The sequence below is a fragment of the Fundulus heteroclitus genome, chromosome 10, assembly GCF_011125445.2.
Source record: "Fundulus heteroclitus isolate FHET01 chromosome 10, MU-UCD_Fhet_4.1, whole genome shotgun sequence".
In the NCBI taxonomy this organism is placed as follows: Eukaryota; Metazoa; Chordata; class Actinopteri; order Cyprinodontiformes; family Fundulidae; genus Fundulus; species Fundulus heteroclitus.
The window spans coordinates 17,777,915-17,805,677 of record NC_046370.1 but is presented as its reverse complement, the minus strand read 5'-3'; the positions used below and the strand labels follow the sequence as shown (position 1 = coordinate 17,805,677).

Sequence of the window (27,763 nt, the reverse complement as noted above, 5' to 3'; positions counted from 1 at the left end):
GATCCAGAAAGAGCGAGATGGTGAAAGATCCCTTTGCCTTTGTGCTCTGACCATGGGAAATGTTATAGAAAACTGAGTGCTGTCCTATTGGAGGGAACACAAAGCAGTAACAGCAGGATGAAGGGCAGCCTTTTGTGCGTATTTACATGGATTTTTTTTTTTTTTTTTGTAAAATGACCTTGTGTTTTTGGCCTTTACTAAAATGTGTTTAAAGAAAGAAATCCGTTTTACTGTAATCTTCAAAAAGGTGATTACTGCTTTTCCCACTCTCTGCTCAGTCTACAACAGAAATGAGAAACCAAACTCTCTGCCTGTCAGGCGTTGGTTTTTTTTTTTTTTTGCTCCTTGCTTTCATTTTAATATTAAAGATGCTCTTTTAAGTTGGTTACATGAGGCTTTGCAACCGCTGTATCCACCTGGTGCACACAGCCCTCCCAATTTTTCCATTTGGGATTCACCCATTCCCTCATTCCTAGCGTTTTACTTCAGCTCCAGAGCTCTCGCTTGTCTGCACTAAAACGCTCATGCAGATATTTAAAATTCACCACATCCCTGTCTCCGTCTTCTCCTCCTCCTCTTTTAATAGCTCTGTTCTTGGCCGTTTTTATGGCCTGCCCCCCTCGCTTACAGTATCCCTTCTGGAATCTTGGCCCGTGTTCAAAAATCCTAAATCAACTGCAGGCTGCCACGGCAGCAGCCGGGGCCCCCTTTTGCTCCGTCACCCCACATTTTGACCCCGGGGAGCATTTGTGTACAGGAAAACGAAGTTCGAGACTGACTACTTGCCCCCTTTAAGGTTTCAGATTCTTGTCCAACAGTTTCTTCACATTTGTTGTTTTGTCTCATCCTCCTCTATGAAAGTCCATACCCTTTAATTTTACCTTTATCTTTGTTTAGTCACTTCCTGAATAATTAGCTGACAGCTTTTAACCAATAGCAGCTCGAAGTTCTGATGTCATATTTCATGATTTTTTGCTTCAATTAATCCATCCATCCACACTGTATGCATACAATTGCCCAACAATATTTTATATTATATGTCACTGGTCTTTTTTTTTCCTACCTTATTATTGACAAAAGAAGGTTTTCTTGTTACAATGAGTTGATCATTTTCTTTTTTTCTTGTGTTTTCTAAATCAAAACCACAAAAAAATGTCTCTGGCAAAGTTGTAGAGGCTGAGGCAATAACTTTTTTTTTTTACACATGACTAACTTAAAAAAGAAATGGTGAAAACCCCATAAAGCATAGTGTATGTGTACCTTCTATTTATGGATGCCCTGAAAGGCAGGAATGATTGCAAAAGCAATGAAAATCAGTGTTTTATAGGAGAAATCTCTCATTCTGCCATTGTTGTTTGTTCATTTGTGTCAAATCAAGCTCTTTCGCAGATGTTGCATTTCCATGAGCCCAAGGCTTTCTCTCTCTTTTCATCTAAGTCCGCTGGAAGTCTCTCAACTCTAAATGACCCTCTTGTCTCATTTACTCATCTAATTCATCTGTTTTGTTCTTTCATACAACATGTTGGTCTGCTCTGTGCACACAGATTAACAGACGGCCTTTTTGATCCAGTGTTTTCACTTTACTGGGGTGTGAAGCGGAGCTGTTGTCAGCACAGGGGTTCCTCTTCTGTGCTTTCATGTGGGTTTGTGTACTCCAGATTTGACATGTACCGAGTTCCTCAGCAAAGCGCTAAGGCAATTTATTTATTTTTTTGTTGTGTTTTTTTTTTTTTTTTTTTACCCGCTTGTGTGCGATGTTCTTAGGAGTTCTGCTACGCATTAGTCCTGTGATTTACTGAGTTTGGTTGAAGCGCAAACTCTTAACGGCCCCCCTGTCCTTCCTGAGATCTCTCGCTGGTTCATCCGTCTTTGGTCGTCCGCTGTGTCTGGTCTGATTTAGATTCCCGGCTCGATGGCTGCTTTGTAGGAGAGGGGAAACATGTGCAGAGCTGATGTTGGCGGACATCTTTCCAGGGTCCCTGCGCAGTCTGGAAAAACAAGAGTGTCCCATTGTCCAAATGTTCTCTCCTTCCTTCCTTCCTTCCTTCCTTCCTTCCTTCCTTCCTTCCTGCCTTCCTTCCTTCCTTCCTTCCTTCCTTCCTTCCTTCCTTCCTTCCTTCCTTCCTTCCTTCCTTCCTTCCTTCCTTCCTTCGGTACGGTGAATAGCGCTGATCATACTGTGCTCATCGGTATTCAGAGACAAGACGTGAGCTAGTGCAGTCAAAGTGAAGACAAAGACCGCTGAGCTTGTGATCATCCTATTTAAAACAGAAGACCGTGTCCCAGCCATTCTTTCGTTAAGTTTTACACAAAAGGCATCAAAGACAGCTACGCTGTGAGGGACTGAACAGTGTTTCGGACGAGCGTGTGTGGCTCAAAGAGCCTTGGACACCATCGTTTCTGTCAGGACACGTCCTTTGTTCCGTTGAAGCGCTGCCAGTCTTTGTTCTCGATTGGTGAAGCTGTCTGAACCCATTCATCATTCCCCTTCTGTTACCCATCAGTGTACAGTGAGTGTAAACTCTCGGCTCAGTTTGTTGTGGTCTTCCCTGGAGGCCAGACTTGGCCAACAGAGCTTTCCTAACTTGTTCAAGAGTTAGTATTTTAACACACAGCGTCATTTAGGGATTTTTTTCCCCCCTTTGATTCTGGAATGTATTCTAAACTCGTTAAGGATTGCCCATTTGCTATGTTTGTTTGCTATGGTTTTTTTTTACATTGCAACCACAGACTTCAATGCATTTTACTGGGATTTTATGTGACTGACCAAGGCAAAGTACTGTGAAGTGGAAGTAAAAGGAAAAATGGTTTGCAAGAAATGTTAAGAAACAGAAACCTGCAAGTCCTTTGGGGGATTGTTTCTACCAGCTTTGAACAGACAGACTAAACATTTTTGCTCATTTGCTCAGTCAGATTGGATGGAGAGTGCAGGTGATTGACACTTTTCAAATATCCTGAGTTGAATTTAGGGCAGGGACATTGTAACACGTGGATATCCGTTTTTAGGTTCTGCAAGTGCCGTCGTGTATCCCTGCCCCAACACACCTGAATGCAATGAATGGTTAATGACCAGGCCTTTGCAAGAGTTGCTGACATTCAGCCGTTTGTTTGAGGTGTGTTTGTGCAGGGATGCATCCAAAAGTTGCAGAACACTTGATGACAGGAGTTGCTAAACCCCTGAATCAATTTACTATAGACTACTAACAGCCCGGTTCTGCTGGAGGTATTTCCTTCCCATTAATGGGCAGTTTTTCTTTCCACTATCGCTTCATGCTTGCTCAGTATGAGGGATTGCTGCAAAGCCATGGACAATGCAGACGACTTTCCCTGTGGCTCTACGCTTCTCCAGGAGTGAATGCTGCTTGTCAGGACTTTGAAGCAATCAACTGGTTCCCTTATATAGGAAATTTTTGACCAATCTGTATAATATGATTGATTTTGACTTTGTAAAGTGCCTTGAGATGACATTTTTCATGAATTGGCGCTATATAAATAAAATTGAATTGAACTACTAAATAAAAAAATAAACAAGAACAAACCCAACCTCAATTCAGGGTCACTTAAAAAGTTATACTGAAAAACTAAAGAGGCAAACTAGTCCTGTTGCAGCAGCTGAAAATAGCACTCAGTAGACTGTATGTCTCAACATGCTTGTATGTTTGCCTGACAACGTTTAGGGATGCTCTCCTTGAAATGACAGGTATCTCCTACCAGATTTTGGCCAGGGTGTCACTGCAATCCTGGACAGTCTGAGGCGCAACATGTTGGTGTCGGACGGACGTAAACATGATGTTCCAGAGATTTTCGATTAGATTTTAATTATGCCTCCCCAGGTCAACACTGACCCACCACAAACCTGTTTAGGCTGAACAACGTTCCAGGCAGCATAATGTTCACCACAGCTTCTCCAGACCCTTTCACATCTGTGACATGAGTTAAGAGTGAACCTGCTCTCATCTGTGGAAAAGAAAAGTGGTGGGTACAGGGTCTATTAGAGGGTGTTGGGCCCTCAGGCCAGTCTCATGAATCGGCCTGCTGTAGGTCACTTTGAGGGACTCTGGTGGTACTCTTCTTGTTGCTCCTTGCACAAATGAGTTGATCCTGGTCCTGATGAAAGGTTAAAGACCTCCCTCGGCCCGCTCCAGCTCTCCTAAAGTAATCGCCTGTCACCTGGAATCTCCTCCATGGTCCTGAGACTGTGTTGGCAGACAGAGCAAAGCTGCCAATGGCACATATTGATGAGCCATCCTGGTGCAGTTGGACCGCCTGTGGAACACCATGGTGGTGGATGCTTGTATCTAGGAATCTTCTCATGGTACCAGACACTGACCTGGTCAAATACAGAAGTAATAAAAAGCAAATGGTGAGGGAATACTGTTCCTCAGTAGAGACAGGGGATCCAGTCAGATTTGTTTGGAAAATGGATACAGGGCAATCCTGGAAGAAATGACAGACATGAAACTAGGTCAGAGGTCACCCTAAAGAGCCAAAGCTACAATGCTCCAACAAATTAAAGGAATACTTCTAAATCAGAGTATAATATCAAATCAGTTAAACTTCTGGGACAATGATCTGATCAGTTCAGTAGTGGAAGAGGTCGTTAATCAGTTCTTGTGTTAATAACATTAACAGTAGGTGCACTAAAGGGGCAGCAATGAGACAAAAATAGGAATGGTTCTGCAGGGGGAGGACACAGACATTTTGTTCTCGCTCGCCATTATCCTGCCACCACCATGTTTCACCATGAAGATATTGTGTATAGGGTGGTGTGTAATGTTGTGATATTTTCCATTCAGGGCAAGAGGTTTCCGTTTGGGCCCATCTTACCAAAGATTCTTCTTCCACATGTTTACTCTGTCCCCTACATGGCTTATGGGAAACTGAAACCAGGACTTTTTTTATCTTCAGTATTGGTTGTCTTCATGAGCCTCAGGGCTGCTTCTCTGATTTATGCCCACTTCGTCGCTGGGATTTTTGTCTTAACTTAACCCTCATCTGACCTGTCTGGGGTGTTCCATGGTCTACATAATATTGTTTGTTCTCTAATGATCTCTACCTAAACATTAGATTTAAATTTTCTTTCATTGTTCAGTATTACTTCTCTTGACCATGAGCTTTAGGTTTAGCTCCCCCCCCACTAAATTCTTCAACTATGCAGACATATCTTGCACAAACATGAGATTGAGGTGAATACACTTGAAATATCATACCCTACTAAATTATCAATGTGTGTACACAGTTATATTACGATGACAACTGCGACTCTAAACAATACGCAGCTCAGTGAATGTAACAACACATATGTCTTTCACAGAGGCTTAACATTACACATCAACAAAACGGGAATCGAGTGAGACAGAAAGCACAAAGGCCTTTTGCAGCACGCTGGGAGTGGTTGAATCAGGCGGTCCAAAGTGTTTTAGCTGTCCTGACACAGCCTGTATTTTAAACACATCTCAGTGCCAGCAACCACAGAATGTCCTCCAGGGCTATTGTTGTTTTAGACAGTTGTGTTTGAACAGAAGCCTGTGTTTTAAAATGGTAAATTCTTTGGTACAAGACTGAGTCACTTTAAAACGTCTCATCTGGCAGCTGTGGATGTATCCAACCCGTTTCCATCAGCTTTCACCTTTTTGTTAAGTGTTTTCTGGTGCTCCTCAGTAAGTATATATTGAGGTATCAATATATTACCACTGAAAAGTATCTGTCTTCTTTAGCAATGATATTTTGTGGTTAACCCCCCTTCTCAAAAGTGTCAGCGACTATCTGCTGGGCAAGTTTTCCCCTTAATTCTAAAGCCTAGCGGTTTGCAACCTGTTGCTCTGGAGCCACAATCTCTTTAGATTCTGTTAACGTTGGCTGAAAGTGGCAATGAACTAAGCAATGGCTTTACTTGTAAAATTGTTTAAAAACTGTCACGCAATATCTGCGTAGAAATTCCACAACTGCAACATCTTATTGTAAAATAATTTGTCATTAGATTGCAAAGTAGCTACATGCTTTTTATATCATGCTCATCATGTTATCTTATTCAACAGATTTATGTGAAATTTTCATGTTCTTGATTTTAAAACTTAAAAAAAAAAAAAAAAAAAACACACCAAATAGTGGTTCTCCAAACAAATTTTCTACACTAGATATTTTTTTTTTCTCTCAAAAACTAAACCTGTGTTGTGAGGGGTCATTTTGTTTTTGTGGCTCTGAACAATAAACATTTAGCTGAGCCGAGGGCCAAAATGGCTCTTTGGATTGTAAAAATACGTGTGTAGACAAATGCCCGCTGTCGTGCACAGAAAACTTTTTTTAGAACTTTCGGTTTTCTTTGCGCCTTTTGCAATCCTTTGTCTACTCGTCAAGTTTTTATTCATTCTGATGATGGTGCAACTTTAGGTTTTACTTTCACTGAAAACATAACGGATCAAAAGATAAACTGTATACAGAATAAATTGGCAATTTATTGTAAAAAAAACAACTATTGGGTTGAAATGAAATTGGTACTGCAAGGTGGAAGCTTTTTAATGAGAGATGTAACTTTGACATTTGAAATGTTGAAATTTTTTTTTTCGAACATGTAAGAAAGGATCATATTTCTTTGAGCAGTACTGCACAGGTCGATGGAGGAGTTCAGACCAACCTGGTCGTTGGGCTGTCTCTGTCCGTGAAGCTAATATTAGCTAGCATTAGCTTATGTTGTCCAGGAGATTACAACTAAACTCTTCCGTACAGGCACTTCACTGACCTTTTAATGTTGCTCTCAAACATCGAGGCAAAAATTATTTTAAAAAACCCTACTAAATTTCATCTATGGTATCACTATTATGGGTGTATAAAAAAACATATTTAAAATAAACAAATTACATTTAACAAGGCTTATAATCCAGTGGCATCGTCGTTCTGTATCTCTTCAGGAAACGTTAGATATTGGTCACTGGTATGTGAAAAAGCAGCAGGTAACAGAAGGGGTCTCATGTTTATCACAGATTTGCTCACAGATCACATAGCTGTCACGTCTCCAGGTTTTCTGAACAGAAAATCCCCGAGTACAGTTGCTGTGCAGGGATTGGCTCTCAGTCGGAGACACCCGAACCAACCAAAACATGGGAGCTCATATGTTGAGCCATCAATTATGCATCACCTCCGTTGCATCAAGTTTTCTGTAAAAGGGGAGCTCTTTTAACAGTTTTTTTTTTCTTGTCATACCCGTCCTGTGACTCTGATATCTCTCAGTTTTCGCCAGCAGCAAAGGTCAAACTTTATTGGCCGTGTAATCTAGCGACACCACAGAGAGCTTTAGCAGAGACCTCTGAGTCGGTTAGCATTCCAAACAAATCCGAGAGGTCCCTTCATGGTTGCTTTCCCACCACATTTTTTTCCCCCAAGGATCATCCAAGATAACAGGAACCTTTTAAGCTGTAGAAAAATGTTTTTTTTTGTTTTTTTGACTGCTGCAGGTGTTGCATAAATGCCTGAGAGAAAACTCAATATTCAGCCGCAGCTTTGTGTCTGTCCAAGATGTGGGCTGAGTGGCCGCTACAGTCAGACTGTACAGCACAGGCACGCCGCAGCAGCCGGCTTTGTTGTTGATCCGGTTTTTAAAAAGCAACAGCAGCACATATACTCAGACGGAGTATCTGCCAGAGCGACCAGTCAGACGACGTGACTGCCAGCACTGACGTGTCCTCCCGCTGCCTCTCAGAGACCCATCTGCACCCCGGCCAGAGTCTACGCTCCTGCTATTGAGCTTATCTGGTGAGCCGATTGGGGGAGTGGGGAGGGGAGGGAGGGAGAGAGAGAGAGGGGGGGGGGGTGAATTGGCTTGAACTCTTGTCCATGTCAAAGATAGTCTGGCTGCTGAGCATTTATCCCTCTGCTGTTGCGTAACTGAGCTTCCGGCAGCTGTGAAAGTAGAAAGCGATGATGTTGCTTATCGGACATGGATGGATGTTTGTCTGTTACTCTGCTCTTGTCGGGTTTATAGTTGGTATTGTGTTGTAATAAACTTTAGTCCTCAAACTGAATATTTAAGCGGAACACAGTTTGAAGACTTCTGGAACAAGTCCGTTTTTATTTCTCTGTTTCCGGCTGATTTTTGGTAAATCACTGCATCAGTGCTACGATACGTAGAGGCATTTAGCCTTTGGCTCTGCTGAGGGTTTAAGGAAGCCCAGGTTGCTTTCCAAGCAGAAGAAATGGCATTGAGACACTGAGCAAAAGTCCAGTCCCTTTTCTCCTTAGCTCCGGTAAGACACTTCCAACGTGGTTTTTACAAGCTTTGCATAAGGAACAGACAGCTTATAACCCAGCCCTGCATATGTCCGTGTGGAGTCTCTTAAAGGTTTCACTCCAAGTATAGTCCATCCCTTGTGGATATCCTCCAAACCTTGGGCTTTGCCCTTCACACTTCTCTAAGTTGCAGCTGTACCTGTTTCAAGTGTTAAATTTTCTAATATACATTTTCCTCTAACTAAACTTTCCACTAATGTGGTTTAGATTCGGCTTGTTTTGGAACTGCCTTTTATGCTTCACTAAGTGTTTGTGTCAATGTCTGTCTGCTGGGCATCTGTCCAGTTAGCAGTCTTCCCCCATAATTGTGTAGGCTATAACATGGCCTTAATTTGACATTTCTGTTTTAAAAGTCAGCTGTTGTTGTTGTGTGTGTTTTTTTTTTTTAAATCATTCTTACATATTATCTCTATTATCAGGAATAATTGAAATGTGGGTTTTTAATAAGCTTAAAGCTATAATCTCTTAGAACGGGGACTAAAATAAATTTTTACGACGAATCGAGATGCAGGCTTGTATGATTCTAGCTTGGTTAACAAACCTCAAATTTCTGTTATTTCACGGATAATTTACAATAACATTTTTAAGGGACAGAGAAGGCACCAGAACAGTTTGTTGTGAACACATGAGGTCACGCGCACTGCACCCAGTGAATGCGCAGCAATGTTTTTTTTTTAAAGATTTACACAGAAAGTTGTCTTGAAGCTTGGTGAAGCTGTGGTTTTGTGCATTTTTCTTACAAAAAAAAACTATGCTCATGCCACTTTAACATGTCTTCAAGTGTTTCTTTTTAGCATTTTTGTTTTCAAAGTCATAAATTAAGGAAGCAGTAACGGCTGCAAATGATATAACCTCATTTAAGTTCAGGTTGTTGAATCCCCAACACCCTCCGCCGGTTCTTCTAGCTCTGTGTGTAGCTCGGCTTTAGAACGTTAATCTCTGAAGGAAATAAATATATTAAATCTGCTGTCAAAATCCTAGCTTTACGTTAGCTCAAGGAACTCATTGATTTGTCGGTAAATGCTATTGCACACTCGGTGACTCAGAAGCTAAAAAAACAATACGGTGCATATACATAAAGAATCGTCTGTGGACAGACACCCTATGCGACTTGCAGCCACCTCTTCCTTGTGTAGAGCTGCTTGGTCTGCCTCAGCAGCATTTTCACAGACTAACTTCCTTCTCAACTGCCAGATTACGACAGAAGAGCAGGTTTAAGGATTCCTCTGCCGCTGCACACTGAAGCGTCATGGTTGGGAACATGATGTTCAGTACATTACCGATGCTTTAGGGGAAATTTTCAATGTGAAGCCAAGCTGAGGACAAGGGTGTGTCTGCACTATGGGTTCCTCACATAACTTCGATGCGTTCAACATGCAGCAGAAGTCTTTAGAGCAATGGGAACGGTCTGCTGCGTAAGATGTTGACAGGGGCAAGACCTGAACACCTGTGCTGAGTGTTGCGCAAGACTCCCAAGGTGGGAGGATTTAGTGTCATGAAGACTTGAACCAACCTGGATCTTCAATAGATATTTCAAGCTGGCTGTGTGACATAAAGGCTATGGGCCTTACCATGTTTCAGGAAGTAAAAATAACACTACAATCACAAACCTATGTATGCTTAATCAGGATTTATCTAAAAAAGTAAAGTATACATTTAAAGTGCTTGTTGCATTTAGTTTAAAGGAATTGTTAGAATATTACAGCAATCAAGCACCTCTTATAATTGCTGACCAGTTTTTTGTGGGTCTTCATTGCTATTTTATTGATTTGTCTTTGGTGATGAGCTTCAAGTTTTTTTAAGGTAGGGGGGCCTCCTTCCTATCATCCTAATCTTTTATTTATGTATAATTAAACACACACACCCTGTGGATTGTATCGACTCTCAAAAAAACAAGGTCTTATTAAAGACCTTGATGGAAATAGCAAGGAAGTGGTATCTCTGCTTCGACCCATACCTGCTTCGATTTTCTATTTTGTAAATTTTTTATTGCACTTGAATTCAGCCGGGCTTCTTTTCGTAACCCTTTAGTACATTCTGTTGGTGTATTCGTTTAGTTGAACGACATGCCGAGTTGTGTTCCTCATTCCTGTCCGTGAGTGTAATTGTATTTGCAAGGGGGCCGCTGTGGCTCGAGGAAAACGTGAAAGAGCGAAGCCTTGATGGAGCTTAGCATTGTGTCACTCCACTGCACTCGACTATGTGGTCGGAATAGAAAACGTTCGGGAGGACGGCAGGAATAAAAAGAGAACAAGGGGAAAACAAAGATGCTTTAAACTGAGCGTTTTCAGTGTATTTGTATTCGCACCATATTTTCCAATGATGTTTCGAGGTTGAAAAATAGTGTTTGAAAACATCCAATAATTATTGGAGATGTTCTGTTCCAATACAGGGCTTGTGGAGATCTTGAGTTTATTTTTGGTTGGTGTGTTGATACAATTATTTCCAAAACCCGTTGCTTATCCCTTTAAAAATTTATTTATTTTCCTATTGATGCTGTGCTGATTAGACGAGCTAGATGGCGTGTAAGGGGGCCAAGTTCCACTTTCTTCTGGCCTGCATAGATGTTGCCGTGCATGTTCTTGTCCCTCTGTCCGCTGTTTCGACACAATAGAAAAAGGCAAATGCAGAACTGATCAACCGAATGTCTAAAACAATCAGTGCAGAGCTAGAATTTAACCAAAAAAAAAAAAAAAAAAAGAAAAGGGATGTGTCACGTTAGCTGCGTCAGCTGTGTTGTCGTGGTCGTGTGCAGGGGAGAACCTCATGGCCGTCCTGGAGTGAAATCTTGCTGCATCTGACAACTCCTCATATCTACCTGTCACTATCGTGCACTTCCAAAAGGCACTAACTAAAGAGCTCGCTGGCTCCTGCAGCATTCTGGGTTATGCTAATGATATGGCTGCACAAAGTAACTGCCTGCTTTAATTATGGAAGAGTGTGGAGATCCTGGCTCCCGCTCCCCTCTCCGTTTCTGTGATATCCCTTCATCTTCCACCACAGATTTCTCTCCCCGCTTTCCTAATGTGGGGTCTTTGATTTCCTCTCCTCCGCTCTGTGGGAAGGGGTGGACTAATCCGCTGAATCACATATGTCACCCAACTAAAGTAGCAATGAATAGGTCCGAGATTACCAGGGGACACTAATCGCATTTAGCCTCCTGGATGGTAGCTCCCGCTCTGGGCTGGTGTCTACGGCTGAGGTGATTCAACGCGTGATCTGAGCTCTGATATTGGTCCAGTTGTCGTCAAGCAGCTGTTATGCTTCTGTTAAATGCCGGCATAGGCTTTGCATGAATCATAAAATCCCCTCATATTCCACTACCTCTATCAGTGACCTGTAGCACATGTTTTCTCTTATGTGTGTAGTCCTTTGAATTTTAAAAGATCAGCCTAGAAAAAGCCCAATTATCTCTAATCAGTCAGCTTGCAACTTGCGAATGATTCTTGTCATAAGCTTATAACTAGGGCCGTGCAATATTAGATGATATTGGTGAACATTCCAACAGCAAACGTGTCTCTCGGTAACTAAATAAATAGTGTTAGCGGCTTCCTGGTTTGGGTTCTTGGCAAACGCGTCGATTGCGTCGATAAATCTTGCTTTGTGCTGATACTCATAAATCTCTGCTTATCTAAATCGCTTGTCGCTCGTGATTCTCGTGCAAATCACGTTAAGCTGCCTTTAAGTGAGAGGTGTGGAATAAGTGCACACTGTAGTTCTTCCTCTGATTGTTCGGCTCAGACACATCAGCAAGCGCATTTCAGCAGTGAGAGAATTCCTAACAGTGGCCCGCCTTGCTTTTAAGAACGTCACATTATTTTTTAATGTGGTCTTTTGGCTCGGCTAAGAGCATGAAAGGTTAAAGAAGATGTTGGCTTTGCATATCATCGATATATACATTTAGGGTTTCCACAGCGTGGGATGTTTGCTCGATTTTTGCCTTCTTTGTCCCTTTTTTATTTTTATTTTTTTCTCAACCCATCGTTCATGCAGATACAGTGTGGAGGGCACAGAGGCTCTGCTATTTCCAGCTGGGCTAACAGTAAATTTTCTTTCTGACAAGCCTCGTTGCATTGTCTTCTCCCTGCGCGCCATGACCTCAGGATTACCCCGCCCCCCCCCTCCTCCTGTCTCCTTGAACCATACATAGTGTGGGCTCCCATCAACGAGGCCTTGTGTCCTCCGCTCTTTGCCGTTTCTCCTGTCATATCTCTCCATACCGCCGACCCACTCATCTCTCATTGGTCCTCCTCCTACGGAGTGCGGTGAATTTTACGACTGCTCTTGTGGATAACCCAGCCTCACAGGGGGACCAAACGACCGACCTTGGACCGATACCGTGACTGCACTGGCACCCCCACCCAACCCCATCCACAACCTGAAAAAGCTGACACACTGCAAGCCTGAAGGACATTTGCTGCTGCTTCTGTCGTTATTTGAGTGTCACAATAGAGTGAACAAAAAGTACGTGTTCACTCCCGGGGTAAAAAAAGTGGCAGGTCGTTTGGAAATAAAAAAAAATGAGACTATGATTAATAAAATCCACACATGTTTCACTGTTAGTCCAAAAACCTTTTGCTCGGAGTCTGTCTGCCATCTGCATCCTTTAGTCTTCTTGACGTTCTCCAAATCTACCAGATTGTGAAAGTATCTCTTCTCTGCAGTCCGCTTCACTTTCACTTTTCTAGCAGATACTCTAAACGTTCTGCTATTTAGAACTGTCCATCAGTTCATCCAGCTGGCCTTGGTCCTTGTGAAGAAATGTTTGACCAGAGCATGGTACTTCAACCACCATATCCGTCAGTGGGTAAGGTGGGTTTTTTTTCCACTCAGTATCTGCCAATTCTTCAGAAGTTTTAGCATCTTAGCCACTAAAACATATATCAGGTGTGGGCATTAAGGGCAGCTAGTGTCATTCCAACTAGCTGGATATATAATTGATAAGCAGAGCAGGAATACCTGGCACTTTAAATATAATATCCCACCAGCTATTGTGTCCAAGCACCCCTTTGAGGTTACTAAATTGCACACACTGGTGTGTCCAACAACAATTTCGGTTTGATATAATGCACAGCTCCAACAATAACACATGCTCAAACAAGATGCATGGACATTTTAGCCAGGCCTGGGTGTGATCTTTTTAAAAAAAGCATCAGTTTTACCCCTCTGCTCCTTAAGTCTAGACAAGGGGTGGCAGGGAAACGCCTAAGACATGCAGGACAGTGGATCCTGAGGACCAGGGTTGGTAGACTAATTTCACATATACGACACAGCCAGTAATAAGCAGAGATACAGTACCTGCAGCTCCTTCAGAGTTCCTGTCAGAGTCATGGCATCCTCCCTGACCAGTTTCCATCTTGTACGCTTGTGTAGATTCTCGGTCATCCTGGACATGAATATCCTTTGTGCTTTAAGTTGAAGGCTACTGGAGTTCTTCTCTTGTTTCTTGAAAATGTTTCCCCTCTCATTCAAAAGGATTCTTCAGCTCTGCACATGATTGGAAATAATAAGCTCTGAACAAACACATCAACAAGGCTAATAAAATCCCCAATGGGGCAATTAGGAAATGTGAGTCACCGACCGACCCTGCCCTCTATTCATCTCAGTGTCTTGTTTTATTATCAGTCAAAAAGACACATCCGGTAGTAGTAATGTCACTTTTGTTGCCTATTTCCACTATTTATTGCTGACAATGGTGTATAAAAATGCTGTGAATTTTTATGTAAACTTCTTCTGACTGATACGTTTGTATAATTTAATCATTTTCAGCATTTGTAGCCAGCCAATAACACATTTTGCCAAAAAGAAGCAAGCATGCCAGACTTTATTTATAGTTATTCTGGGTTATGATGGCAGATGGGAAGTGAAGAAGACTGAACGTTGAAACTGCTGGATCAAAACAATAAGTATCTACCCATTTTTAACAGAGGTGAGAACACCTTTTATTTGTGGAGAAATCATTTCATTTAAAATAGTTTTAGGATCTGCGTATTAATGTTTCAAAAGAAATCATTTCATGGTGCAGAGCTAAAGGTGTGCACATTTGTCCCGCATTAATCCGTTGCTTGAGAATAAAATGGGCCTAATCTGGCATTCCTTCAGGGCTTTTTTTTTTCCAGCTGTGAACATTTACAGTTTATTGAAGAGCTCTCATTAGATTTGCTTGTTAAAAACTTGGAATTTACCATTTATTCTTCAAGGTTAATTGTTGCTTTATAGTCTTTCTCAACTTCCTGCTCAAACCGTTTTTATAAATCTGCTGCTCTGCACACTGTGTTCGAGCTAGCAGAAATTTTGCAGACACATTAATAACCCCAGTACCTTCTATGATAACCAATGTAATTACATTAAATATTGATATCTAATGGGTAGGAGCTTTGTGTTTTGGGTGTGTTGGGTTGCTGACAGTAGGTCCTCTCCCAAATAGAAATAGGATATTTACAGTAAGTGGTGAAGTGAAAACGCTGCTTATTTTAAGTCGGGGGGCCATGACCAATGGCCAAATGGTGGACTGTGTGGGAAATTAAAGCAAGTAGTAACGATTTGAAGTGAATTGCTCAAAGCATAGGCAGCAGTCTGTTTTGTCAAAGAAGTCACTGCAGAATATTCACCTTGAAAAGGTGAATATTTAATACTAACAAATACAGAAATGCCTATTGTGTACTGTGTGTGCGGTATATGGCCTCAACACTTGGTCAGTGCTCATTTGTATGAATGAGTGCATTAGTGTGGTGTGGCATGGAGGTTAGCAGCCTGTCCCTCTAATGAGGTGTTAAGGAAGCCCAGGTTGCCTTATTAGTTATCTGCACTGTTGGTTCGAGTGTCTTTAATCCTTCCTTTCTCTTGCTGATACTCAGATTCTCTACAGGGTTTAGGTAAGTCCAGTTTCGGTTATATCAGAATCAGACATACTTCAACAATCCCAGGGGGAAATTGTTGTCCCAGTACAATCGCCATAACGTGAACAAACAAACATCACAAACATTTCAGTGGGAGACGATTTACTGAGGCCTATACCAAGGGAATTTAAGCAGGTATTGCTTGCTTTTTCACACCGTGGACAGGCACCACATAAAATGAAATCAACATCTAAGAAAAACACAGTGGACCAACACCAACAGATGAAAAGGCTCCCCAAGTCATCACTGACTTTGGAAACGCCACACTGGACCTCAAGTCACTTGGATTTTGTGGCAGTTCCTTAGCCCAGTGAAAATGCATCTTACGCTGTCTCTGGTTCAGGAGTGGCTTAACACAAGGAACGATAGAGTTGTTGTCCTGGACATGTCTGTGTGTGGGGACTGTGAAAACTCGGACGGAAACTTCAGTGCATGTCTTGCGAACTTCCCCGCACTCCTGAATGAGATTTGGTCCACAACTCTGGGCTTGTGCACATTTTTCTACCACACTTTTCCTGTTTGACTCAACTTTTTAACTTCTCTAACAACCTTTTGCAGTTTACCCTCCTAATGGAAGGTGTCAGAAATCTTCTCACTATGATCCAGGACTTGTATGTTTTAAAAATGCTTTCTTTTGACTATTTCAGTAGACAGTTGATGAATCTAAAACTGCAGCAGTTTTATTTTAAATTTCACTGTATTTCTGCAGTAAGAGAGATTTTAATGTTTTGATGTTGACACTTTGCGCTGGCAGAGCCGGAGCTCTTTATCACTCGCGGTGATTAATTTAGCATGGCTCACGCTGCCATGTGAGAAGTTCTTCTCCCCACCAAAGGCAGAACAGTGAAGCAGGATCTGATCTTTCCCATCCGCCATCATTCATAGCTCTGACAGGCAGGCAAATTCCCCTCGGCCTACCCAGGCTGCAGTTCAAAGCTTTGCATTTGCCACTAGAGAAGGGCTGTACTGGTGAACTTGGGGCCCACTGACAGAATTTACCCTCAAGATGTTTTCAGTTGAGTGTCCTCTGAAGAGGGAGGAATCTTTCTGCTTCTGTTTTAGGCTTTCTTAAACACTCACTTACGGTGTTTTTAATCTTCCATTCTGCAGACACTTGGAAAAAAAGAGGAAGAAGGCACAAAGGCTTCAGAACAACTCTCTTGCATCAAAGTCACGTCTCTAGGAGTGAAGAGTATTTGAACTTCTATAGGTGTTTCTCTCGAGAAACAACTAACACCATAAGATTTTTATAAATAAAGGTTTTTAAGTGGGGAAAAAAAGAAAAAAGGGGAAGGAAATAGTCTTTAAGTAGCTTAAGAGCCTCTGAAATAACATCCCATAATTCCCCTAAATTAGAGCTTACAGTCAGACCTTAGAAAACACCATAAACTGTACTTACAGGGCAGCTTTTATGGCCTCAGATTGAAAGTGTAAGCATGTGGTGATGTTGGGACTCGGAGGGCAGGCGTGGGGAGATTAACATCAAACAATCAGTCACGGTGAGCACAAGACTCAGTCTTTTTATCAGAGCGCGTCTGTCTCAAATTTCTGCCGTGATTTCAGGCTGGTATGGATAATTTAGAGCTATTGGAAAATGAAATATCCCTGTTAGGAAGCTACTTTCTGTTATTAAGCATTCTAGTCAAATAAAAGCCCTGCAAGGAAGACGAAACCCATATTCTGCTAATGTTGCTGCACGATCCTGTGCGTACATAGCCTCTCATCTCCATATTATTTACTTGTGGTTCATGTGGTCGCTTTGTTAACAGGAAGTTTAACACTTTCTCTGCAAAACGTCAAACTGTCAACACATTTGTTCCTCCAGAGAAAGCTCTAAGTGTCAGCAGGGTATGATTGCAATGTTATTGATTGTTGCAATTATGAGTCATAATTTATGTAATTAGAGTCGCTTTAGCATAAAATGACATTTTTATATTATTATTATTATTATTATTATTATTATTATTATTATTATTATTATTATTATTATTAAAACCAGATTTCACTTAAAGATTGTCCATATATGGTTCACAAGCCGCTTTTTTGTGGGATCAGCTCAAAGAACCACGCAAGATCATGTTGTAATATTCCTCAAACATAATGACGAGCATTTCCAGTGAAAATACACAATAAAAACTGATTTATTTGACTGTTTTTTTAAGAATCGCTACTTTAAACCTAATCCCACATCCACCAACATAGAGGATCGGCTCAGACGGGTATGGAAGCCCAAAACAAAGTTGTTTTTGTCAGATCAGTAAATACACCATCATATGCGCAGCCAGGTTTCAATGATAACAACTCTCTTCAGTGTGGATGTTGTTACAGAGTGAAGATTCAATTAGCCTGTGCAAATTCTCAGCTATCTAGGTCATAGCAAGAGGAAACTTAAATCAGACCTGTGCTCAAATATTTCTGCTTGGTCTGAGTTGAGCGGACGGTCACCTAAGGCTGCTAACAACCCGGTAGAGTAACAGTGGGTCATTGATTTGCTTCTGACAACAGCACTCCAACTACTGGTTGCTCAACCGCAAGCCCACCAGAATTAACAAAGACTTTTGGATAGGCGTCGAAAAGACTCAATTAGGCATTTTCAGTATCAATAAGGTGTTTCAAATGAAGTAAGAGGAAGCTCAAAAGTTGTAAGAAGCTTTCAGAAAGGAAGCTGTTGTACGGAGGCGCGTCAGCTGTTCGCTTGGGCTGCCGCAACCGAGAGTGAAGTGTAAGAAGTAACAGGAAGCAGAACGTGCTAAAGCAAATTTGCTCCTTTTTAGCCCTTTTTAAAGAGTCATGGTTGTGTCTGTTATCGAATATGCAGGATTAGGAAATGCTTGAAGTCTTCTGGAAATCTCACAGGTAAGGGAAAGTTTTAGTGACTCTGCACTGAATTCAAACCGGCGCTGTTGGTAGTAATGGTGACTGTTCATTATGCTAATCCCCCCTTTGGTAGTGCTTATATAGGAATTTAAAGACTATTTAAAAACGTCCAGCCCGTACACATCTTGGATGTTTTGAAATACCAAATCCTGTTCATCTGCAAAGTTGTCTAACACAGACTGCTCCTTCTCACACAAACACGTCTGGTTACGAAGTTAATAATTAATCAGCGATCAAGAAAGAAAGCCTGCTTATGGCTTCTTTGTAGTTATAATAAAGGAATTCTGATTTATCTATCCAACAGATGAAAGCAAATCACTTTTTTTTTCAAATGTGAAGGTTTTTGGTATTTCGAAATGATCTAAGAGAAGAAAGTCTTTTGGCATGACGCCCTTTAACACGTTCAGAAATACAGAAAAACAAGTTGCTGATATTTAATCGGTCCTGTAAATAAGTAAAGAAAATGCGTTTATTATTTTTAGTTTGGTTTTATTTACGGATACTTAAATAAACCTATAACCTGGAGGATTTTGCTGTATCTGTAGGTTTTCAATGATGTACAGAGAGATAGCTCTGGAATTTTGGTCTGTTTTGAGGGAACCATTTTTGTATTTTTTATTGCAAAAAAATTATTTTAAGGTTCATATAATACTCCTTTTTTCTTCTATTCTTTAAACGGCCTTGCCCTGCCCTACCTTTCTGAGCTTTTCCAATTACGTTGCCCCTCCCGTTCACTCAGGACAGCTGAGGAGAGTCTTGTGAATGTGCCAAGGACGAGGGGAGCTCAGAGGGGACGGAGCTTTTTTGTGGCTTTGCTTTTCACTGCCAGGGCACATCAGACAGGCCTCTTCACTGTGCACTGCTAAATCTGCTCTGAAAATATGGCTTTTCTCCTTGGCTTTTGACCCGGCATGACAAAGCTGACTGTATCCGTTCGAGTTGTTTTATAACATCTTGTATTTGTGTTTTTTAATACTTATATACGCTATCTGCTCAGCACGTTGGACAGGTGTGTTGCTTTTAAACTGCTTAGAAATAAAGTTGGCTTACCTATAAACATTTCATTGCAAAGACAATAGTTACAGTTTCAGTTTTTTCAAGCCAACCCCTTTGCGATGAATTAGAAGACAGGCCTAATGAGCCGACCCCAGGGTTGGACTTCAGGTCTTCTTTGAGAATGGTCAACGATCTCCATAAACACACTCCTCTAAACCTCGTGGAGAGCTTTCCCAGAAGAGATGAAGCTGTTATAGCTGCAAAGGTTGAGCCATCCTGTTAAACCCTATGGATTACAAATAGGATGTTGCGAAGGCAGACGAGTGAATACTTCTGGCATTATAAAGTGACTGGCTTCCCTTCGTCGCAGGAAACCCATGTTTCAGTGTTTGCAATGACGATGTCTACATTTTCTTCCTTTTCCATTAGTTTTAGGATTTCAGTCAATAAATTCAGTCACTAAAATATCACCTGTAAGTTTCAGCATCAGTGAAAGTCCACCCAACTGGCTATCTGTATTACTGACTACAAAAGTTGTATCCAAGGACCTCTTGACGTCTTCGATATTTCAAACATTGAGGTTATGCCAAAGATTTAACATTTTGGAGCTCTCTTACTGTACAAAGTCTCTATGATATAACTCTATATATTCTGCTTATACCACTAAGCTGATTGTGGTCATTTCATCTCTTCTCCATTAAGTACTTTTGTACTTTTAGTGGAGCCATCTGCCAGGGGATGTTTCACTTTAATCATGCGGCAGTTCTGACCCACTTTGACATGTGGTGGTTTAAACAAAATTTCTAGAATGTGCTCCTGGTTTTCTGATACGAAATGTGCTTATGTGTCTGGGTTAAAGGTTGTTGTGTTGGTCATATTTCATAAGAGCTAACTTATGAAATATGTTGGGATTAGAACTATGAATGAGGGTTTCAGCGAGTAAAATAAAGTCTGTGGAAAATAATATACAGTTAAATTATATGTGCGACTGGAACATCATGTGGACTTTTATTTCGACACTTCAGATTACTTGGAAAAATCTTCTGCAGTTTATGGGTGCAAATTTTTTTTTTTTTTTTTTTTTTTTTTTACAGAGACCAAATTAGTGTGATAACCTGTTAATGTTAGTCGCGGTATTCCTTGAAAATAAAAGGAACAAAGATGTCCAAAATTTATATTCATCATACTGACTTGGGCCTAGGGTTGGACGATTATTCAATATCAATATATATCAATCAATAGACATATATCGATGATAGAAAAAAGTACGTTCAATAGAATAACAATTTTTCTTCCTTTTGCATTCTAGCCATATAGGTTAATATTACAATCTCTACATCCTCCCAACCCATCACAAACGCAGACCCTTGAATGCTCTGTCGCCAAGCTCCGCCCCTTTTTAAAAAGTTATTTTTTTCTTTATAAAAAATTGGTTGAATAAAGGATTGAGTTTAAATGCAGTGTTTATGTATTCTGTATCTAAAAATGGGTCACAAAGCAACAGCATAAATGGCTGGGGCTACACTTAAAATATATGTATTGTATTTGTTGTTAATTATCAATATTGTTCAATATGATTTCTATTTTATCCATATCCTTCCTTTCTATATCGTCCAGCCCTACTTGAGCCACGCAACCTTTAAAATTTGTGACTTTGCATGCATCTATGCTCAATGCGTTATGGTGCATGCTTCCAAGTCAGTTTTAGTACATTAAATAGTTCCAATCAAGAGCATTTTTAAGAGGTGAATTAAGCTTCTCATCCACTGTACAGAGACATTTTACGAGAGGAAATCAGCAGAGCGGCCTTCAGAGCAAGTCTGATCAGAACGCTGTTGAATATCAAGTTAATCTTCAGCTGCTGACAGGCTGAATTACAGGCGAACCATTGTTGGTTAGCCACACCCCGTCGGGTCAAAGGGAACACCAGCTCGGGTATTCATATTGGGCTTTTGACAACCCATCGCTGGTTAACCAGCTGTCAGATTTACACCGCTGCACCTCAGGGACCCAAAGAATCAGTCCTCATTCTCTCTCTGGCTTTTCTCCTCTCCTCTTTTCAGATCAGTAAATAATAAGTTTTAGCTTGTGCAGGGGAGCATCACACTGACAGCCTCTTTATTGTGTGCACAGTTTACTTCACACCAAGCTGCCTCCCTCCTTGTACCCTCTCTTTGCTCTTTCTTCTCCCGTGCCCACACATGGGAAGAGCTCTCCTGCTAATTAGAGACTTTGCCAGCGGAATTCCAGAGGACAAAAGAAGCCATTCAGGTCAGGACGCTGGTGGAAAGGCTGCGCTGGCAGAGGCTTCTCTTTGAAACTCGCACTCTTGTGAAGACACCCAAGCTCCTGACTTAAAAGAGCAGCCCTGCCCTCTTCTTTCGTTTTGCTTTGCAGTCCATCATCGTCTTTGGCCACCCTACGCGTTGGGGAGGACAGGTTAGATTTGGACTGCTGTCACGCGCTTCCAGCACAGGGTTGTGACAGTTCAATCCCGTCTTGTTGACTTCATGGAGTTGATCTGCCGTCCCTGTGGCACATCTGACCCATATTCTTTAATGCACTTGTTCTGTCTAACCGCTCTCTCCTCTAAGCTGATAAAAATCCCTCTTCGCCGTGTCACTGTTCATCCACCTGCCGACTTCATCTGCAGGCTCAGGAATGCTGCCGACGCAGTGACCCTCAGCCTCACCAATTAGACAAATGAGTCGCGTTTAGTGGCTCTCGTTCTTCCTCGCGCTTCCAGCTATCGAATTATCCACCCGTCCGGCGTTTCCTCAGGACCATCGATTCCTCCGCCCACTCCTGGTTGTTTTCTTCCAATAAAAACCTCTACGAGGACGCTCAGAGAGCGAGAGACGATGGATTCATTCTTTCACAGGTTTCTGAATTACTGTACAGCAAAGGTTTACTGTTGACCTTGGCCCATTGGTTGAAATTCCTGCGCCGAAAGCTGGTTAATTTATGCCTTGATAAAGTGCCTCTTATCTGATTACAGCTACACATGTCAATGCATTTTACCGGGAATTCACGACAGACCAGAAGTAGTGACAAGTTGTAAAGTGAACGGAAAAAGGAAATATAGTTTTCAAATTTAAATAAAATAAAATAAAAATCAGAAAAGTGTGGCATACTTTGGCATGCAGCTACTTAAAAACATTCCCGGAGGGTGATGCTGTCACCACCATGTTTGTGTGTGGTGACAGCAAACCAAACCTGTTGATCTATCCGGTGTCACTAGGTGTATATCCAAGAATAAATCTCTTTTGCCTCTGCAGAAAAAGTTTGAAATTAGAACACGAACTGGGGCAACATGTTGTGTGCTGTCTAACAGTTTTATGACCCAAACATGCTTTGAACATCACCAGGGCTTACTCCCTGACCTGTCTATGGTGTTCCTTGGTCTTCGTTGTAGTGGTTGTTCATCAGTGTTCTCTAACAAACCTCTGAGGCCTTCACAGAGCAGCTGGACTTATGCTGTTAAATTACATACAGGTGGACTCTATTTGCCGACGAGTATTGGCTTGAAAGTTATTCTTTTTGTTCCACTTTCACAATTATGCTCAACTTTGCGTTGCTCTATCACTCAAAATCCTAATAAAATAAATTGACGTTTGCGGTCGTAACATGGCAAAGTGCAGAAAAGTGAAATGTCCTGGTTCTATTATATGTAAACCACTGTTTTTGAATAAACTGGAAGACTGTATTGTTTTTTTTATGTGATTCCCTTCAGAGGTGAACTGAATTATGAACAGCTTCCTTCTTCCTTTACCTCTTTTAAAGCACTTTCAGATTCAGGCGTTATGCTTTCCTTCCTCTTCCTCACTCTCACAGCTTTGTCTCATATTTCACGACGATTACTTTTTGTGTTTCCTCTCCCTCTTTTGTTCCCATTTTTCACCATTGTATACAAAACAGCTGCCTTGTGTGACAGATGACCTCGATGAGTTCTTTTTAGTGTGCAAGCCATGACGAAGCACAACAGCTGCGCCGATGATCTGGTCAATAGCGTGTTGAATCCTAAACTGTGCTTCATCTAGGTAATGGCTCTAACCAGAGAACAGGCTTGTTGTACACTACTCCTCCTCTTGTTTTTCCCATGTATTTGCATTTAAAACCTAAAGCGTAGCTAATATACAGAGATGTATATGGACTTCCTTTCTCTCGGTCAATGTTTCCTGTTGTAACGAGGATGCACATGGTGTGCTGTAGGGACCAGTGAATTTTCCCACATTTGGAATTAATACCGTGGTGGAGGAAAGCACGTCGTAACCGGTGCTGTGAGCAGCTTGCTGCAATTGACATCTATGCGTGAAAGCAGACATGGGCCATAGTATCGAGATATTCCAAAATTTAAGAATGTAGTTCCAAAATTACTAAAATTGTCCATCAGCCCTACTACTGCTTAAGGTGCTTTAAATCAGGTACCGAAGTAAAGCAGTGCTAAACCTGTTGGTAAGCACTGCTCATTTAAAACAAAGACAGATTAAGGTGATTGGACATATCGGCAGTCAGGAAAAATACAGACGGTCATGGCTTGGAAACGAGAAAAGCTCCACCCATCACACTTAAGTAACAGTCGCTTAAAAGCACATTGTAAAGCTACAAGTCGCGTGACTGTTACAGTGTTTGCTACCTGCGCTGTAAGGCTGATATTTTTAATATGGTGACAGAAATATAAAGTTGTATCTCATGTGTATACACATAAGTACTGTTTAGCCCTCTGGGGCAGGATTTGCAAGCTGCTGCTCCAGAGCAGCTTTTAGATGTTTTGACCTTCCACACAGGTTTTTGACAAGTTTGGCTAAAATAATGATAATAATAAAATAATAATAATAATAAACACCAAGTAACGATTTTAAATTCAAATGTAATACAATGTGCTACTTTTAGCAGTTGTTGAATGTTATTTTCATGGAATAATTGCATTGAATTTCCACCACAGAATGACACTTAAAGTACCAAATATAGGTTTTAGATGAGTTTTTCTTATCAGGTTTGAACCTATGTGCGTTTACATTATGTTCCACAAATATCCACATCCCTTACTGGGAAATGTATCAGTCCTCTCTTTGCGAAAGCTTTGTTTCTCTTTATTTTACATCCTTCAATATAGAATTAAAATGTTGGTTTCTTAAAAATGAAAATACATTTCACATATAAGATGATAAGGTTGCCTTATTTCAAAAGATCATGTGGCATTTGCTGTTCTAAACAAGTTTTATTAAGCTGGACTAGGTGCAAAACTGGCTCTTTGCAGTGTAAAGTTTGCAGACTCCCGGTCAAGGTTAATCAGTTAAACATTGAATCAGTGTGGTCCAAGAATAGAGCCCCGAGGAACCCCATTGCACTATCTTCACTCAGATTTATGATTGCCAAAGACCCTACGAGATCCCTGTCTGCCAAGTACAATTCACCACTGTAGCCAAGATTCCAACCACAGTTCCTGCCCATCAATCAGTATGCTATGATCAGCTATGCCAAACACAACACAACGATCCGTTAAAACTGGTATGCATTTTAAAATGCACCGCTGCTTGTAGGAAGATGTTTCTCCATTGGATACAGCTTGACCCAGATAAATGTTTGATGTTTGTCTGTCTGCGGGGGGAAGCAAGGGAAGAAAAAGATGGATAGAAAGAGAAGGGAAGGAGTAAACTATGGAAAAATGAAGGGGGAAATGATTGCAGAATGAGAGAAGAGGTGATTTCAGGGTAATGTACAGTCGTTGTATGGCCCTATGTGTTTTCTACATGGTTTTTGCTTCTCATTCGTAGTTTTTGAGGAATCCTAAAAGTGTCCTTGTTTTCTCTCTTCCAGGACAGGAACGAGGTGGACGACACAACGCCGCCGGGCCGTGGAAATCACTAACCGCACACAGGCACACATACAGCATGATTGGTAGGTTCCGTTCTTCCTGTCTTCAGATGTATTTGCAGCAATAAATGTATCTAAATCACGAATGCACATACAGCGGAACCTCGAGAAGCCGCTGTGCTGCTCCTATAGCTATTCATTATCACACTAAATGACAGTTATCTCTGACATTGAAAGAAAAACTGATTCGGCTGTATACTCTGCTTTCCCTCTGATTACAAGAATACGGTTGCCTCTGAGGAAGGGGGCGTATTACTCTAACTTCTAAGATCTGGTCCCCATTTGATTAACCAAAAAATTATGTCGGAACCATAATTAAAACAACAACCGGGTGCACAAGTCTGAATTTATTGTAGGTTTTCTGAAGAAAACACTTACTGGTTCAAATATATGCATACATCCCCACCAACTTGTTATTAAATATTCCCTTAGCAAGCATCTGGCGTAATTCTGGCTGGATAGTTCACCAATCGTCACTGCACCATTGGTTGGTTTCCTTTAAAGGCCCATTCATACCCCTCGTTTGGCCTACACGTCCGTATTTCTGTCCGTACGTTCCATCCGTTGACTCCTTCATACCTCCGTCCGTTGAGGTGCGCAATAACCAATATTTCCTCTAGGTGGCAGTGCTGGGCGCCAATGATTCGTCACTGATCAAACACGGCGACGGTCCAAGACGTGATTTTGTTGTATTTGCTCCGTAAGTAAACTTTTTGTTTGTCCCTGTGCCCCGGACACGACACATCATATGTGTGTGGGTAGTTGCGGACAAGCTCCGCAAGTCGTTCCTCGAATCCCGCCATTGTTTAAAGCCCAGAATTCTAACCTTCTTCGTGATTTTGTTGACATTTTGTACTACAAACTCAATAGCGCCCCCACCGTTTCTGGTTGTATTGCTCCGTATTGATCCGTTTCGTCTGTAATCGTAAGCTCCCAATTTTTGTGTCAAAATACGGACGAAATCGACGGTTAGAACGTTTGAAACACTCCACACGTATCCGTATTTTACGTGAGGTATGAATGGGCCTTAAGGCTACTCCACACGTTGTACGCTTGCAGAAACCGTGGTTCTGTTTGTGTTTCAACCAGCCGTGTAGCTCTTCTTTCAAGCTGAAGCTGAGGAATTTGAAGCTTTGAAATTTATCTTCTCCACCATTCACCGGTATCACAGGTGTAAAGTTAGGCCCACAGCATGATGGTGCCACCACCGTGCTTGACAGTATTTTTGTTCCTTGGAAGCTTGCAAGTGTGACAAAAAACACAAAAACGAGAAATCTAAAAGGGGGTTAAAAAAACACACAGCACTGCTTACTGTTTATTTTCTTACTCTTGTAAGCTTCGGGCCGCAAAATAAAACTCAATCCACATTTCTTGCCACGAACAAAAGCTTTCTCAGTGTCGGACAGTGACAAAAAAAACAAGACAAAACAAAGTAGTCTCTGTGATTGATGTTGGTAAAAGCTGTAAAATGTTTTCTCTCATCTCTGGCGGCAGCAGTGACCTTTTAAAGGGCCCTCCTCAGGGTCCTTTCCATCATAGCTGCCCCCACTGTACAATATCTCTGCGCACATTAACCAGAAACCCTCTGAGGGAGGTGAGAGTTAGTAGGAAAATTGTTCTTGTTGTGATGGAACAAGGTTAACGGGACATTTTAGAAGGTGCGTTTTGGCCCCGGGAAGTTTGGGAGCTGCAGACATGCGGCCTACACGTTCGGGTTAGGGGTTGATACGCACAAACGTTCACTTGGGGAGATGTGTGCATATGTGCAGCTGAGTGTTTTGACCGTTCAAGTGTGTGTTTGTGTGTCTGCAAGCGCCTATGCGTCTTTCAGTGGGGGTGTCGGAGCGAGGAGGTGGGTTTGGTCTCCCATCACCGGGCTAAAAGCAAACCTGCGCAGCACCTCATAAATCTCACCTCCTGCTACAAGCCACTCCTCTGATGTAACTGTAGCCGTCCATGCTCGCCCGGACCATGCATGCATTCTGTGGCGGCGCGCTGCATGGAAGTTGTTCATGTCAAAAGCAGAAGTGAAATTGGAAAAATAGCATGATGTATGATGTGTCTGGACGTGGCCCTTGTTGGAAACAGAGAGTCACTTGTGGAAAGTCATTTCTTTTCGGACAAAAAGAAGCAGTAACATCTGGCTTTGTTATGTAAAGGTGTTGTGACTAAACCCCCCCCCCCCCCCCCCCCCCCCCCCCCCCCCCAGTACTCTGTGGAGATTTAGCTGAATACTCTGCGTTTTTACATTTATTTATTTTTTTATTTAAGAACATCTGCCGCTCTCTTACATTTTCCACCTGTCTTCAATAACTTAAAGGCAGTAAGAAAGGACATGCAAGGCTGTTGTCAGATTTAGAGAAGAAATCCTCTCTGCTACAAGCCAGATCTTATTTATATCGGTTTAATAAGGAGCCACAATCATAAGGTTTAGAGAAGCTGTGGGTTAAGCCAAAACACTCCCTCTGTATTAAGCGTTTATGTTCCTAGAACCTCTTCAAATTAATTTCACTCAACAACCAAAAACCTCCATGTATTTTAACGGGGTTTTACTTAATACATTAAAATAAAGTTTTAGTCGCATGGCAAACGTGTCAAAGATGGTGCTCTGGTTGTATGTATGAATAGACAATCTGACTTTTTTGCCTACAGGCAGAAAACTAACAATGCACCTCACTTTAAACACACCATTGTTAAACATGGTGAATACAGCATCGTGCTGTGTGGATTTTTTTATTTTATTTTTTCCTGGAAGTAAACCTCTTAGACCCTAAAAATATAGCCAGAGCTTCAATAGAGGGCTTTAGATCAGTGGTCCGTGTACCTTGAGC

The 27,763-nt window shown here is 41.6% G+C and overlaps 1 protein-coding gene across 4 annotated transcripts in view; it reads left to right on the top strand.

Moving 5' to 3' along the window:
* The window catches only part of LOC105937897 (thyroid hormone receptor alpha-B), a 156,808-nt gene that overhangs the window by 44,486 nt on the left and 84,559 nt on the right, over window positions 1-27,763 (top strand). For 3 of the 4 annotated variants that reach the window (XM_036142156.1, XM_036142158.1, XM_036142157.1), the window contains one exon: window positions 24,876-24,956. The gene's annotated coding sequence lies outside the window, so the exon portion shown is untranslated. Of the gene's footprint in view, window positions 1-7,653; window positions 7,750-24,875; window positions 24,957-27,763 lie in introns of those variants that run through there. The other variant, XM_036142159.1, reaches the window with a different exon arrangement.